This window comes from Octodon degus, unplaced genomic scaffold (assembly GCF_000260255.1).
Source record: "Octodon degus isolate 3935 unplaced genomic scaffold, OctDeg1.0 scaffold00022, whole genome shotgun sequence".
Classification (NCBI taxonomy): Eukaryota; Metazoa; Chordata; class Mammalia; order Rodentia; family Octodontidae; genus Octodon; species Octodon degus.
In genome coordinates, this window is record NW_004524598.1 from 947,976 (window position 1) to 958,766 (window position 10,791).

Genomic DNA, 10,791 nt, shown 5'->3' on the forward strand with positions numbered 1-10,791 from the left:
GAGTTACTGATATCCTGTAGCAAGTTTGGGTAAGTATAACCATTCTGAACTCATCTAGGCAGGTTTTTATTTTTTTTGCCTATATACATAACAATATATTCACCTTGAGGAATTGGTTCATATGCATATTGCTCCTTGATAATGTTTAATCCTCATCCCCTCCTATCCCCTTTCCCATCTCCACAAAGTCTTCCATGTTTCTTAACATCTCCCTTTTATTAAAATAAACCATGTGATACTTTACCCTCTGTGTCTGATTTATTTCATTTAACATTTTGGTCTCAAGTTCCATCTACTTTCCTACCAATGACTCACATTTATCCTTTGTGGCTGAGTATCACTCTGTTGTGTGTATACACCACATTTTATTTATCACTTCATTTGTGAAAGTAATATATGGAACATTTCCAATATTTAACTATTGTGAGTTTCATTTCCAAAAACATGGATATGCATGTATGACTATAATATGATGTCTTTGACTTTTTAAGGAAGTTATCTGGAAGAACCATAGCTAGATGAAGTAGAATTGGTACTAGCATGAGAAATTGTATTTATAGTTGTGAGAAAAATATTAACAAAGAAACTTTCTTAACCTTTCTTAGAAGTGGTTGAGGGAAGTTTTGACTATGAGTGAACATGAGACTTTCAAGAAGTGCTAATATTTTGAATCTTGACAGGAGTTTTGCATGCGTTTGTTAAAGCTCATTAAATGGTACATTAAGATTTGTAATTTCACTGACTATAAATCTGACCTAAAATAACTAAATAATTACTAAGAACTAGTTAGTGATAAGGATGCTGTAGGCTCAGGAGTGAAGTATACTGATCTCTGCCAATTTATTGAAATACATTAAAAATGACAGATAGAATAATGAGAAAAGTTATTTAATGAGCACTAAGTTACAACTAGGTAAAAGTAAGTTCTGGTGTGTTATTCCATGTTAGGGTAACTATTGATAACAGTAATATACAATATATTTAAAAATTTTTTTTTTCGGAACCAGGGATTGAACTCAGGTCCTTGCGCTTGCCAGGGAAGCACTTATTCCACTGAGCTGTCTCCCCGGCCCCAATATATTTTAATTTTTTAAAGAAAATAATTTATTTATTTATTTGGCAGAGGTGTTGCTATGCAGCTCAGACCACTACATGGGGTACTAGGGATCAAACCCGGGTCCTTGAGCTTGCCAGGCAGGCGCTTGGATCATGAGCTATCTCCCCAGCCCATATAGTATATTTTAAAAGGCTAGGGAAAATATTTTAAGCATTATCACTGTAAAGAATTGATGAATTATGAGATATATGTTCAATCTGACTTAAGCATTACATAGTACATGGATGCAAATATCACGTGATACACATATATTCTATATTTTCATATATCAGTTAAAATAATGGCGGACTGTTGGGAGATGCATATATGAAGCATAAATTAACACAATGCTAATGTAGAATCTAGGTGTAGATGTATGACTGTCCTTTGGAAAATTTCTCCAGCTTTTCTTTTTTTTCATGTCTTTTGTATGGCATTTATTTATTTTTTCCATAATTTTATTGATAAACAGATAGCAATGAGACAGTTTCAAATCAAATCAGTAGGACAGTTTCAGTAACTACCACACTGCATATATTCTTCTTAGTGGTTAATTGCTGTACAAGATGCGGACTTGAGATCCTATTTACAAACACCATTAGAACAAATCATTCTATTCATTAACAGAATGTAACTATATATCTATCCTAACCACTTTGAATACACAGATACAAAATGGACATTCATCTGTATCCCCTTTTTTTGCTAAGTTCCGTTATTTGAATATTATAGGTGTGTAAACTCAGCAAAATATTCTAAAAGAGTCCAGTAGCCCATAATAGCATTGGGTCTTCTGTTTCTCCAGCTTTTCTATGCATTTGGATATTCTAGTAACATAACATTGATGATGGGAGGGGAACAAACTAAAGGACAGTAGAACTGATTTTTACCTTCTCTATCAAACCATCTTCACTCTGGTGGAATATAAAATTAAGGGGAAAAAACTGTTTGTCTGTTTCCTTGCCTAGATTTTAGGTTTCTTGAGTTAAAGATGGTAGAGATCTGGAGAGAGAACCAAGATGAATGGGAGAAGGCGCTTACCTTCTCACCTCTTGAAAGGAGACTTGAAGTTATTCTTCACCTACTCACTCAGCCTCAATCTACAGGCAGCAATAACACAGACAGGAACCCAAATTAGGCTCACAAAATAGTCAGTCTCCACAGGCTCAATAAAGGACTCGCAAGGTCCTTACACTAAAGGTCCTGCAAGCTGCCCAGATTCTGCACATCCAGGCAGATGTGAGCCTGAGAAGTCCTGAAGATTGCATGGACCTTCATGGTCATGATGAAAGTCACCACTGTAAATGGCAACGTGAGCCAGGAGACTGGAAACGCACTGTCATCACTAGCACCCCAAGGACACCACTTGGATGACGTAGCAGTCGGAGCATGTGGCTCCAGATGCCCACGCAGGATGATCACAAGCTGGACTCTGCTGCACTGTGATGTCCCTTGAGCCTTCAGCATAAACACTACTTAAGGAGAAGAGGATGACCAAATAGTTACAACAAACTTAGCTCTCTTAGGACTGATAGTTTTGTATAGCTTTGTGTGACATGTGTACAAGTATGCAAGTTTCTGGTTTTGGGATTCTTTTGTTTAATTTTGAGGGGAATTAATGGCATTGTCTCTACTTGTTAAACATGTAAATATTTAAATATTTTATTTTTTATCAGTATATATAGTTTCTGGTTTCAACAAGTTTTTTTTTGTTTTATGTGGCTATATTTTAAAACTTTGACTAGTTTTTTAATTGGTTGAAAATCTGTTAAGCTTTTAGTTTTTTCCAATGTTAGTTTTATTATTTTTCTTTAAATTTTGTCAATTTTCTCCAAGCTTTAAAATTCCTTGGTAGAATACTTTATTTTTATACTTTAAAAAAAAACCGGTTTTTTCTATTATACAGTACTTCACATTTCTTCCTGATAGTGCTTATTTATTTGCTTATTTATTGGTACTTAGAATCAAACTCAGGGCCTTGTGCTTGTCAGGTCACTGTGCCACTGAGCTACACCCCTGTCCCTTACTTTTACTATTTTTAAAAATTTTACCTGTCACTATTACCAGTGACTTGTCTATCTTGCAGTCTTGCAAAGAATTAACCTTAGGCTTTGGGTGCTATATCTATTTTCTTCTTTTTTTAATGACTTTGTACTCTAATCTTTATTGCCTAGTTGGTATTTTTGTATTGGCTATAAATTTTCTTCCAAGATCCTTGAAAACAAATAATTATCTTATATATGATAGCCTTTCTTGTTTTCTAACCTCAATGTAAATATCAGACACTTATAAGAAGCAAATTTAAGCAATCTTAGAAATTTAGATATCTAGTGAATTTATATTTCATTCTGGCCCAAATTTTTATTATGATTTTTTTAACCTGTAAATTAATTTTCTATTCAACTTTCTATTTCTTTATTTGTTTGTTTGTGTTTGAGACAGAATCTTATTGTCTTGCCTAAACTGGCTCAGAACTCCTGGATTCAAACAGTTCCCCTGCCTCAGCTTCCCCAGTGACTGGGACATTAGGTCCAGGCCATTGTGTGAACCCATGAGTTTATTTAGAAGCCTGGTTTTTAAGTATCTTCTGCATATTAACCTTTAAAAAGCCATCTTTAATTTATTGATATCTAGTTTAATTGCATTTGAAATAAAATAATATTGTCTACATTCAGTGTTTGATATTAAATTTTCTCCGTGGTCTCTATCATAGTTTGTTTTTGTAAATATGTTTGAAAAAAGGTATGAATCCTTTGGGAATAGAGTTTCATACATGCCAAGTTTTCTCTGTTATTCCAGTCTAATTTTTTTTGACTGTTGCTGTTGGTATGGTTGGTTTTATTTCTTAGTTGTTAAGGAGAAATAACTGAGTACATACAGCATGGAGGTTTAAAAATCTATCAGGGGAGATGGAAATAAATCTGTGTTCTGGTAATCTCAGTGAGCACTTGGTAACTTATTTAACCTACTTATGTCTGTTCCTTTGTATGCAATACTGGTATGATAAATAATACAATTATGTATGGTGATTGGACAGTCATTCATTCATTCAACAAATATTTATTTACTGCCCATTATGTGTCACTTCTCTTTTTGACACATGCAGTATATACATGAATAGCATATGCAAAAGTCCTTTAAGGGAAGCAGAACAAGTGTTAAGTCACATCTATGTTACCTTAGATGACAAGTTCCATAGATCTAGCACAACGGAAAAGGGAGGTTGGAAGGGATGGTGTGAGGTGGGAAAATAGTTCCAATTTTAAAGAGGAAAGTTAATTTAAGCCTCCTCAATCTGATGGCATCTTAATAGACCCCCTGAGGAGGTGAGGAATTTAGTCATATTTCTATCTGTTCTGACAGCGTTCTGGGCAGAGGACAAAGCCAGGCAAAAGCTTAATTGACATGATGCAAGACCCAACAGTTTTGTGAAAAGGTGTGAACAGGGAGAATACGTTAGGATTAATAATGTGGGAGGTAGGAAGGGGCCCCTTGCAAAAAGCCTAGTAGGCAGCTTTGGCCTTCACTTGAAAAATGAGAAGGCACAGGCTTTCGAGCAGAGGGGTGAGAGGAGAGGGTGCACATTTTAAAAGAATCATTCTGGATGTTGTGTTGGGAACAGAGCAACATAAAGGGAAGTGTGGCATTTGGTAGAACAGTTTCAAGTGCACTAAAGGAAGATAGGTAGAAGAAGACTGTGGCTTAGGCTAGAGGTGGCTGAGCAGTAGGTGGAAATAGTTGGATGCTGGTCAACAGATTTTCTTGATCTATTGAGAAGGAGGTTTGAGAGAAAGTGAAAGATAAGCCTCCATCAGTTGATGGCAGAAATCAGTGGGCAGAGTGAAGGTTTGAGACAAAATTGAGTTTGTTTTTGAACATATTAAAATTGAGTATATTAGATTTCTAAGTGGAGATGCTGAGCTGGAGTTAGTGAATTAACATACAAAGATCTTAGAATAATGCCAGATAAATGATATTACTGTTGAGTAATATACAATTTTTGACTACTATTATTTACAGAAATCTATTAAAATCTTCAAAGGGCTGGCCAGATAGCTCAGGGGATTAAAGCATCTACTTAGTCAGATCTAGGGACTAGGGTTTAATCCCTGGCATGCCATGATAGCCCAGCCCCTGGGGTGCCCTGAGACTGAGATTGAGACTGGGTGTGGTGGCACATGGTTGTAATCCCAGCACTTGGGAGGCTGAAAACAGGAGGATCACTACGAGTCCTATGTGTGTAATGAGACTCTATGGACCCTGTACTAAATACAAAAAAAAAAAAAAAAAAAAAATTCTTCCAGTGTAATTCCAGATGATCAAATATACTTTTGTAGTTCTGCCATTGTTTCCTTTCTGTAATTAAATGTATTGGTTTATACCAATTTAGATGTATTATATCATTCTGATGAATTTTCTTTTATCATGTATGAACTCTATATCCCATGATAATTTTCATTTTAAAGTTGATTTTGAATAACATGAAATAAAGGTACCACCTTTTTGTTCACTATTTGGTTATATTTTTCAGCATTTTGCTTTCAGTTTCATTATGGCTTAAGTATATCTTGCATAAATTGCACATAGATTTTATTTTACTTTTAGTTTATTCTGAAGTTTCTGTCACATAAGTGGAATTTTGGTCCATTTATATTTGAATTTATTCACACCATCTCAATTTCTTATGCAAAGTAGATTACTTTTCATTTATTATGCATTTTTTCACATTTTTCTTCTGTAAACTATAGCAGGATAAATTCTGACTTTATTTTCTCTCTTGTAATTAATATACTTCTTATTTTGCTAGTTGAGAAATTCACTATTTTTTATTATGTAAACATTTTATATTTTGATATTTTCCGAGAATGTCAATTTTCTCAGTAAGTGGAAATCATTTGCTGGTACTGAGGAGCGAAGGAGAGGACTGGGATTAGGAGAGTAAAGGAAACTGAAGACCCTGTGGAAAAGGGAGAACGATGTGAGTGGTTCCTTGGTATAGCAATGCCTGGGAGCTTGGAAGCCTGCTTGGGTTTCTGTCCATGAATCTAAAGTGGAAATGTTCTACCTTATTCTTTGTTTTCCACCCAATAAAAATGTGTTAGTAAATTTTAGTTACACAAAGACAGCTGAGCATGGTGGTGCACATGTGCAATCTTACCTACTTGAGAAGTTAAGGTGGGAGAATCACAGGCTTGCATGAGTTTGAGGCCAGAATAGTGATACCCCGACTTGAGAAATAAAAAAAAAAAAATGAGATCAGAGGATGAGACAACCAAGAGTGTTTTAGAACTACAACTGCAACTGTAGATCATGGAATTAAAGAAGGGAATAAAGAGAAATAGGTTGGAAACAAGAAGAGTGGAGAATGAAGTAGAGATCTTAGTGAGTTTGAAATGAGATTCGTTACCAGCCAACTGAAAGAGAAGGTAATGTACCACCTGGAAGTGGTACAATAAGAGTCTGAAAGTTCCTAGAAGGTAGATGGACATGAAAAGACTAACAAGTTAGATAGAAGGGTTCAAATGGGTACTGAAGTCCCCCAGGCTGATAATAGGGCTTGGGGTGGAGAAGAAGAGTTCCTGCCAGATGCTGGACTTTGTCAACATAAAGAAGTTGATAGGTAAGGGACAGTAGCAAGGCAGACTAAGAAGAAAGACAGACAGAAACAGGGTCTTTTTTTTAACTTTTAAAATAAAAAGGCAAAGGTTTTATCATTTGCCAAATATAAGGATGAGAACTGAAACTCATGCTGTCATGGTTTTGCTTGAGTATTATCTATGTTTAAAATGTGGATTTTATCTCCACATTGTAAAGCACATTTGGAGTGTTTTCAGTAGAGAAATAATGCTGCTTAATTGCATGTATATATGAGGTTCAGCCTGCTTTGAACTCACGATGTAGTACAACAGGCTGGCCTTGAATTTGTGGTAACTCTCCTGCCTTTGCTTCCTGAGGGCTGGGATTACAGTTCTCCATTAATATTTCCAGCTAGTTTATGTTTTAAAGACTCATTTCGGTTGTCTTGTGAATATAGGCTAAGTGGAAACATGTGCAAATAGAAAGGTTAGTTAGCTATCTGCTCTGTTAGTGGAGGTAGGGAAGATAGTGGGTGGTACTAGGGTAGTAACCATGGCAATGAACAGATGAGGTCAAATTCTGGAGAGTTAAAATTTGCTTTTTGGGGGCTTGTGGGTTATCTCAGTTGTTTGAAGTACCTGCTTGGGCAAATCCAGTCAAGTGCAGTGGACTGCAGTTCAATCCCCAGCCACCACACCCACCTTTAAGGCAGCCTGAGCCAGCCAAAAATAAATAAATAAATAAATAAATAAATAAAATGAAATTTGCTTTTCTGTAATGACCAACTCTAGGTAATGCAAATGATGTTTTCTTGATCATCTTGTCATGACTGAAGACTCTGTGAACATTCTGGAAAACTAGTAATGAGACATCTTCGTTTAGAGGATCTAGTTTTTTTTTCATGTCAGTCACTCGCTATCCACCTGTCAACCTGTGGTCATTAGGAAGACACTTTTGGCTCAGAGGCCCAAAATCAAGTTGATCCTAAAAAGAAAAGGGCTGCCAAAGCTTCCCCTTAGCTTATCCACCCACTGCCAAAAGCCAAGGGGCTGCAACTCCATAAGGTCTGGGTTGAGTGCTTTGTGTGCTTAGTCTTTCCAAGCAAATGCTTTCAGAAAGATGAAAGTACTACTGAGAGGGCACTCTCATCCAGAATTTGTACCTGAGAAGGTGAACAAAGCTGTCTTTGACGTTGGGCTCAGTAACGAGTTCCTCTTCACATGTACGTATGTTTCTGTCAGGATAAGAGTCTAGAAAAGCTGTCTTTTTCTCTTGTTTCTTTTCAGCTTGAATTCTCTGCTTTTCCTCACCTGATGGGTGATCTTTCCCTTTCCGCTGGAGTCTCTTTGTTAGGCGAACAGACTGCAAACTTTCCACATCGAGTAGGTCTGACTCTCCTAGACACAACTGCTCACATAGTCTAGAATTGGTGTTTATGGAGGCTAATAGGAAGCGAGAGGTTAATAGTGGGAAAGCCTGGTAGAAATAAATCTCTGAGAATATGTTGTTAAGACACAGTGTAGTACAAAAAGCTGGTGAGTCATATTCACCCCCAGAAAATTCCCAGTATTCAAGGGAGTTTTGGCAACCTGGGGTTTACTAGACATCCTTTGTAATGTCAGAGGCAGGCTGATTGCTGTTCAGGTGTTGGGGGTCAGGCTAAGGGACTGAATTGCTGTTCCCTAAGCAGACCAGCTTCTTATTCACCTTGTAGACAGTCCTTGCTCTCAACCACACACTCTGCTATGCCAAATATTGTAACCACCTGGAAAGAAATTTGCAAGGAATTTTCGTTTATTTGTTATCACTTTTTAAGACATAAAGGTTTTTTCCCCTTCAGTACTGGAAATTGAATCCTGAGCCTTTGCACTAAATTCCATTTATTTATTTATTTATTTATTTATTTATTTATATTTATTTTGAGGCAGCATCTTACTAAGCCACTGATTTGCCTCGGTGAGGCTTGAACTTAGGATACTTCAGCCTGCACATCAAAGTGATCAGGTTACAGGACTGTGTCACTACAGGGGCGTTAAGCTTGTATTATTAAGCATAGAGATTTTTGGGAGGCTTGGATTAGTAAAGGGCATCTTCAGATATGACTATCCAGGGAATCTGATTGAGGCTTATTATAGTTTATATCTAGATGTCCCTACAAAGACTCGTGATCAGAGGCTGGACTTTTGAAATTAGATTGGATATGGGGACTTATTGCTGGCTTGGTGGTAAGAGGTGGGATGGACTCAGAAGTGGTGGATTGCCATGGGCACAGCCTAGCAGGGTCTATCTCTCTTCCTGGCTGCTTCCTTCACCATACCTCCTGGCTAACATCTGGTGCGAGGCTCTCCTTCACCCGGGTGCTTCCGTTACATTTATCTGCTTTGGAGCTGGCCGACTATAACCTAACCCAAACAAGCCTGTCTTCCTTTTAGCATAGATGTGGTGTTGGGTCCCATTAAGAAGAATGTGACTAAGACAGATCTGAAACCTCTACAATGCTCCAAAACCATTGACTCTGTGAAATTTTTACTTTGCATGAAGTCTTCTAGAGGGATTGTTAGAAGTTTCCAAGAAGTCTGATGATTAAGACTGAACTGTTATGACTTGGAAGTGCTAAAAATCTTCTATATTTAAAATTTTTACAAGTAAAAGTTACCTAACATGAGGATGTTTGTATAATAGAGCAATGAAATTTTTGTATTCTATCAAAATGAGAGAGATGAATAAACTGCCTTCAGAGAGTTGAGATTTAACTTAGGCTCTGTTCTTTACAACAGTAGAGCAGCTGTTTAAACACAGTGTGTTAACATTAACAGAAAGATTCCTAGGGCTCATAGAAAGAATTATCTTTTTTAATTTTGCAGTTTGCTCTTTTTTAAAAAGAGTATACTGGTAAAATTTAAATATGCATAATGATCACGTTCATCATAGGGAACTAGTACCTCTACATGATATATCTTATCTCCTCTTTTCTCCCATAGCCTTCCTGCCTATCTTCCCCTCTTTGTTTCCATTTTATCTTTTCTGAGTTTTTTCTTTTCCCTTCCTTGTGCTGTCTTGTAACTACATACTACCTTTTATTGTAGTTTTAAACTTCATTTAAATATTATTTTAAGGTTGGTTTGGCAAAAGTAGATTGAAATGCCTTTATTTTGTTTTTTACTAAGTTCTTGCCAAAATTTATTACAGTTAAATTCTTATAACTGCACTCTTTTTTTTTTTTTCTTTTTCGTATTTTAGGACAGGGTCTAAAGGGTCTCACTGCATAGATCAGACTTGTAGTGATCCTCCTGTTTTCAACCTCACATGTGCTGTGATTACAGGTGCCCGCCACCATACCCAGTCTCAATTGCCATCTCAGTGGGATTGAACACCAGGCCCTGTGCTCTGCCTAAGCAGGTGCTTTAGTCCGCTGAGCTATCAGGTAGGAACATCACAGTGAAATTCTTAACACAAAATTTTCTAGGTTAATTTTTTTAAAAAGATGTAAAATGATAGGAATATATTGTATAAATACAAGGATGAGCAAAGGGCTACTTAAGTCTTGGACAGGATTAAATCAATATAGGCCAAATCCTTGGGTTGTTAAGATATTTGCTAAAAATATCATTGTGCTGGGGTGTCTTTGATCCTTCTTACTCAATTAAGTGTCTTCTAAAATGCTTTATTCAATTTTAGATGTCAATGTGGGCTGTTTAAAAATATTTCTTTTCAAAATTGCTTTTCACATTTCTAAATAAACTGAGCATAATTACTACCACGATTGTATTATGAGTGTAATCATTGTAATTTTATTCTGAAACCTGTATTTATTCTTTGCGAAATTGTTGCACCAGAGTTAAAGAATTGTAGTGGTTTATATTAACACATTGAAAAGAGCCTGGGGTTACTTAATTAGGGTGTTTTTAAAATTGTTTTAGAATGTATTATTTTTAATCTGTATAAAAGGCAGTTTTCAACTATTGTGGTCCATTGAGTTTTAGCTTAGTTTTCTGGGTGTATACCAGAGAACCTTGTGGTACTTTTTTTTCTCTTAACCCTTTGACTGGTATCATTTTAGTAATGAACAAGCATTATTTTTATGTCAACCCAGAAATCATAAATAATAATCTCTCTCT

The 10,791-nt window shown here is 36.3% G+C and overlaps 1 pseudogene; it reads left to right on the forward strand.

Annotated features, from left to right (window-relative positions):
• The first annotated feature begins 7,792 nt into the window (after window positions 1-7,792).
• The window catches only part of LOC101587382, an 8,681-nt pseudogene continuing 5,682 nt past the window's right edge, over window positions 7,793-10,791 (forward strand).